The sequence below is a fragment of the Suricata suricatta genome, chromosome 1 (assembly GCF_006229205.1).
Source record: "Suricata suricatta isolate VVHF042 chromosome 1, meerkat_22Aug2017_6uvM2_HiC, whole genome shotgun sequence".
Lineage (NCBI taxonomy): Eukaryota > Metazoa > Chordata > Mammalia > Carnivora > Herpestidae > Suricata > Suricata suricatta.
Genome location: NC_043700.1, coordinates 78,701,662 through 78,707,661, shown reverse-complemented (window position 1 = coordinate 78,707,661; position 6,000 = coordinate 78,701,662).

The following is a 6,000-nucleotide window of genomic DNA, read 5'->3' as shown; positions in this document are numbered from 1 at the left end:
AGCTGCACCAGTTTACATTGCCACCAACAGTGTAGGAGGGTGCCCATCTCTCCACACCCTCGCCAACATCTATAGTCTCTTGATTTGTTCATTTTAGCCACTCTGACCGGCGTGAGGTGGTATCTCAGTGTGGTTTTGATAAACACGGATTTTAACAAAGACTAAATATGGGCTTTTAGTGGGTTAAACTAGACTCAGTATAAATAATTCTCTCACTGCTAAAAAGATTCACTTCAAATTTCAGGAATTAATGAATCAGTTCAAAACTTTGCCAAAAGAAAAAGACTTTCTAAATTAATAGAAATAAGGGTTCTGTGCATCCTCTTCTTGTTTCTGAAACCACTTACTGTGCCCAATCCCTTACTCCATGTATTACAGTATGTTATGATTAAACCTGAGTTTAATTTATGTCCACAAACAGCCATGTTGTACTCACAGCCCCTAATGAGACTAGGAGTTAAATATTTTAAATTTAAAACCATTATGTTGAGAACAGACAAAAAAAAATCATTAGAATGCCAATGTGGTGATCTTTGAAACAGGAGTTGATTGCTGGACCAGCCTCCATTACAAAACAAGGATTATATTTTGATTTACTGGCTTCCTCTCTCCATGCTCCCAAGGGCACAGTAATAAAATCTGTAGGGTTACTGGGCAAAGACTATAGGAAAGAATCAAGAAAGGCTACGCAGTAGGAAGAATTCCAAAACTTTTTTTTTTAACTTGGATTCAAAATTTCAAGGGCTTCAGCTGCTTAAGAAAGGTGAAGATTGCAGCCAAAGTGCTTGGTGACAGCTTGGCTATATGTTTACAAACAAATAGTGTGTTTATTTTGTGACTTTCTTTGTCTTCACAGAAGAATACTGAGACTGCAACCATGTATAGATACCTTAATTCAGTTCGGGAACTAAAATATGAATTAATTTTTTTCAGACAAATTGCAGAGAGTAATGCAAATTTAGATCTTTTTTGTTTTGCCTGATCCTGTTGTATGTTAAAGGATATCTGAAGAATTTTAAGCATATGTATTCTATCTCATGTTGTTTCTTACTCCTTATTGATTTGCTTTTCTCAGTAAAACATTTTACCATACAAAGAAACAAACTGAAGTTTTTTGCAAATTGAACATTGTGTTTCTCTTGCTACCTGTCCCTGTAGTTTTGAGCTATAATGATATTTTTCTTTTTTAAATGTTTATTCATTTATTTTGAAAGAGAGACAGCATGAGCAGGGGAGGGGCAGAGCTCTGTGCTCTCAGCATAGAGCTCAATGCAGGGCTCAATCCAAAAACCATGAGATCATGACCTGAGCCGAAATCAAGAGTTGGGCACTTAACCGACTGAGTTACCCAGGACCCCTATAATGGTTTTTCTTTAGATTTTTCTATTATTAATTGGTAAGAAAATATATGAGATTATAAATATGTCTTCTAATGCCCATCAATACATACTGACACAAAAAATTTAAAGGGTTAGAAGGTATTTTATTTCTTTCCTATAAGTATTATACAGTATCCTTTTCACTCCGGCATAAGATAGGTACTTTGTGACCTTATAATACAAGCTTTCTACCATGGAAACCTTTTACCTCTATTGCTTAAGAACTGTCATAGCTATTCAGGGGTTACATGTACTATGAAAGTGTCATTCATATTCTAAAGTAGGAAGCTCTACCCCAAGCAATGACCCATCTTATTTGTAATTAATGAATGTATAAAGTACAAAGTGCAATTGTGGCACTACATTAATAATGAATATCAGTAATAAAGTTGGGAAATCAATGATAAATCATTTAAATGTTTAAACTCAGAATAATTGGGAAAAACCAGATATTGAAAAAGAAAAGGACAACTTAAGCAAAAGCAAAATAAAAAAATTCTAAAATAAAATGCTAACTTTATAACATAAATAGCTAACAGTCACCAAGGAGTTCCAAACATGAGACCAGAAAGAGTAATATTTCTAAAAAAATTAGAAGTGTTGAAATATACACAAAGTAAAAAAGATTTTGATTTTGATTTAAAGCAAAATGCAGCAGTTTAAAAATTATCTCATACATATGAGATTTATGAGATATATGTATGAAACACATATAGGGACATGTATTTAAGTTAAAATCACAGTGACAGTTACCTTTAATGACAGACTCATCATTAGCCACCACTCAGTATTTCTTTTCCCTGTGCTAAGGCTCTCTACCATGGCTCTTCCCCTTATGTATTTGTAATAAGTGCTAACTACACAAGATGAAGCTCCCCTATTATTAAATGTCATGCGCCTATACTTTTATGACTCATCAGTTCCCTAGAATGTATTCTCAACATTCCAAAAAGGAAACATATTATATAAAATCATCTTGTCCCCATATATTTTTACAGCAGTGAAAAATGTTATAAGGATAGGAATTATTAATAAATTGTCTAAAAAGAACCCTGTCAGACTCCAGAAATCTAAGCTCAGTTAATCCCCTTATTTTAAAGAGGGGAAATAGGCTTATCAAGGTAAAAATGTAATTTCTTTAATATATCAGTTTCCCAAGAATAAATATAATACCTCCACTCTCTTTTTTCCCTGCCCTTTTCCCCTCTACCTAATGATACTTTTAATTCAGTAGTTTTATTACTTCCCAGGCAGTGGTGCATATAAAATAACAAAGATGAATATATTTTAATAATCTCTAACTTGAAAAACAAGATACATAACTCTGTAGTCTTGGTTTAGAAGCAACCCAAGCAGTTGGAAATGCAGAATCTTTGATTTCTGCAATACTCATGTTTTTAAAGAACTTATTAAGTTTTTGGAAGTCACATTGAGGACAGCATAATAGAAAAGTACTCATATTTTTTAAATTTAAATGGTAGTTACTTTTTGGATATAATTTAGGAAGATTTGTAATATCTACATTTTGTTAAATTGTTGTATAATCACATACACACCAAAACTCACATGTATATTAAATATAAATTTGCCAATAATTTTATTATTCCAAGATTTTCCGCAGTTGAGAATGAAGACTTAAGAGTGGAACCAAATTCAGATAACCAAAAGTATGACTTGGTCAAAAGTTAGAGGTCAGGTAACAGAGAAGGCTGGAAATTAGTAACCACTTGGAACTAGAGATCAAAATTAGACACACAGGGTGCCTGGGTGGCTCAGCTGATTGAGCGTAGGGCTGCAGCTCAGGTCAAGATCTCACAGTTTGTGGGTTCAAGCCCCACATCGGGCTTTGGTCTGACAGCTCAGAGCCTGGAGCCTGTTTCAGATTTTGTGTCTCCATCTCCGCCTGTCCCCTATTTGTGCTTTCTCTCTCTCACGCTCTCTCTCTCTCAAAAATAAATAAACATTAAAAAAAACTAGTCACACAGAGATTAGCAAGAGGATGCAATTGCCAAAGATTAAGACAGATAATTACATGGAGAACCAGGGCCTGTAAGAATATGAAAAATCAAAATGAGGAAGAGAGAACCAAAACCAGATCAATGAGTAACCTTCTGCTACTTCCTTCTAGAATAAAAGCCAGTTCCACAATGCAATAAATAGTACAGTGCCTAAATACAGAAAGTAATTTATATTTGAAAAATAGTAAGTGGGCTAATCTTATTAGATGTAATTTAATATGTAACATCCAAAGCTAGGATGAATACACCAGCTCAGCATCTAGGAATGGGGATCTTCTGCAAAGCATGTAGGAGGTTGTACCCTGAAAGCTTTTGTGACAGAAGCATTTTAAACTTTAAGGTAGAGAAGGGATACACATTGTCATTAGACTGCCACATATGTTTGTATTTTTCATAAGCTTCTAATGCATTTTTTGTCTTTGTAGAAATATTTGTTTAAAGACACTCTAAAAGACCATTTTCAAAAACTACCCACTTCTGGGGAGGCCTAAGAAACAGACCCACTACCCAGAGTGAGAAGCAAATTGATTTCTATGAATTTTCATGCACATTCAAAGGGGTTTCAGGCAAAACAAGTCTTTCCCACAGGCAAGTAAGCACCTTTGGAAATGCCAATGACAGTTCTGCATGGTTTTGGGCTTGAAATTCACATCAATTCATTTTTTGTTTAGTTCAAAAAATGAGAACTACTCTCCCCAAAGCAAAAAAGACTTAAAACAAAATTGAGGTGAAATATTAGAACATTTAGGTCATAATAATGGTGACTAACTGAAAACTGAAACTGACACATATTGCTTTGTATTCTCATAAAAAGATAAAGGAAAAAGCGATGAGGGTTATAAGAACAATATAAATATGTAAAAAAATCAGTTATTGATGAATTATCTAACCCCTAATTATGGCTCCCATACGTTATAAAATAATCATTAATAAGACCTTTGATACAGCTCTTCAGTTTATAAAAATGAATTTAAAAAGTCATAACATACTAGTCAACTACTAAATACTGCATATTTTCCCACTTTGCTCACCTTTACCTCTCTTTCTACATCCATTCAGGAAGCAACAACTTCTAGTGCTAAATACTTGGTAAACAATAGGTAGTGGTGATTGTTTTGAAGTGGTAAATAAAGTCAGTTAGAGCAGAGTAAAGTACACACTCTAGATATTGTACTGGTCATGTATAATCTATAAAAAGTTATCCAAAATTCAAAATATTTTTTGGAAATTCCAAAAATAAATTTACTTCCTCACACTTTAAGAATCCAAAACTGAGGGGGCACCTGGGTAGTTTAGTGGGTTAAGCATCTGACTTTGGCTCAGGTCATGATCTCACGGTTCATGGCTTCAGTCCCCCATGGGGGGCGAGGGGGTAGGGCTGAGCTGTGAGTACAGAGCCTGAAGCCTGCCTCGAATTCTATGTCTCCCTCTCTCTTTGTCCCTCCTCGGCTCATGCTCTGTCTCTATCTCTCAAAAATAAATAAATGTTAAAAAAAATTTTTAATAATAAAAAAAAGAATCCAAAACTGAGAGAAGAAATTTCTCACTCTCTCTAATAAAGCCATCCTATACACCAGAAAGGTACTAAAGGTGTGCTCATGAGGATGGCCGTCAGGTTAAGAGCTCATAGGGGAATTCTAGCAATAGAGGTGTGGATAACATATAAACTCAAAGGGAATAAAACTAACACATTACTTGACAAATAGCAGGACCAGAGAAATAATTCCTCACTCAAGTTTGAGAAATAAGAAAGAAATGGGAAAAAAGGGTCCTTTAAAATAAAAAATCCTCTGTGACATGTAAGAAAGAACTTAGCTATTGCCCTGAAAATACAGAGATATGTCTTCCTCTAAGTAACATATATTCAAGAAATAAAAGCTTATAGTGTGTTTGTTTTTTTAATAATCTCAATGAAATGTATGAAATCATGGACCAAATGAAATAAAAAATAAGATACATGATGAAAAATGAGTAAACAGAGAAAAATAAAAATCAACAAGACCTTCAAAAAAGTACAGTTGGTAATTAGTAATTGTGATTAGTAATTGATTAATAAAGAGCTTTATTAGAAGGAAAAAATAAAAGCATAGACATTGGCCTACCAAAAAGACTTACTAACTCCTAGGCAAAATTAATATAAAATAGGTTAAATTAAATATAAACTAAACAAAAATTTAAATTCCAATGTAAGATTTTATAAAACTCCAAATAGAAATAGATTACCTTTAAGGAATCAAAGAAAGTTAGGTCTCTCTCTCTCACTGCATCCAGAAAACCAGAATTTTATTCAGAAATGGGGGAAAGATGTGGCAATTATTTTAATACCAAATAATACAATGAAATGACTAAGGCATATAATACTCATATATATTTACTTAAAAATTAAAATTTTTTCTTCAGAGTATTAAAAGAAAAATAAAAAGAATGAGCAACTAGAAGTATAAAGGACTATATTAACAATTTAAAATATAAAAACTTGAAAATATTAGCTAGGGATCGGGTTAATAAGCTGAAACAAAAGACTTGCAAAATGCAGTGACTCAAACAAGATTGCAAGAAAGGCAATCCCCAGTAGGTAGGTAGACAGTCCATAAGGTTATAAG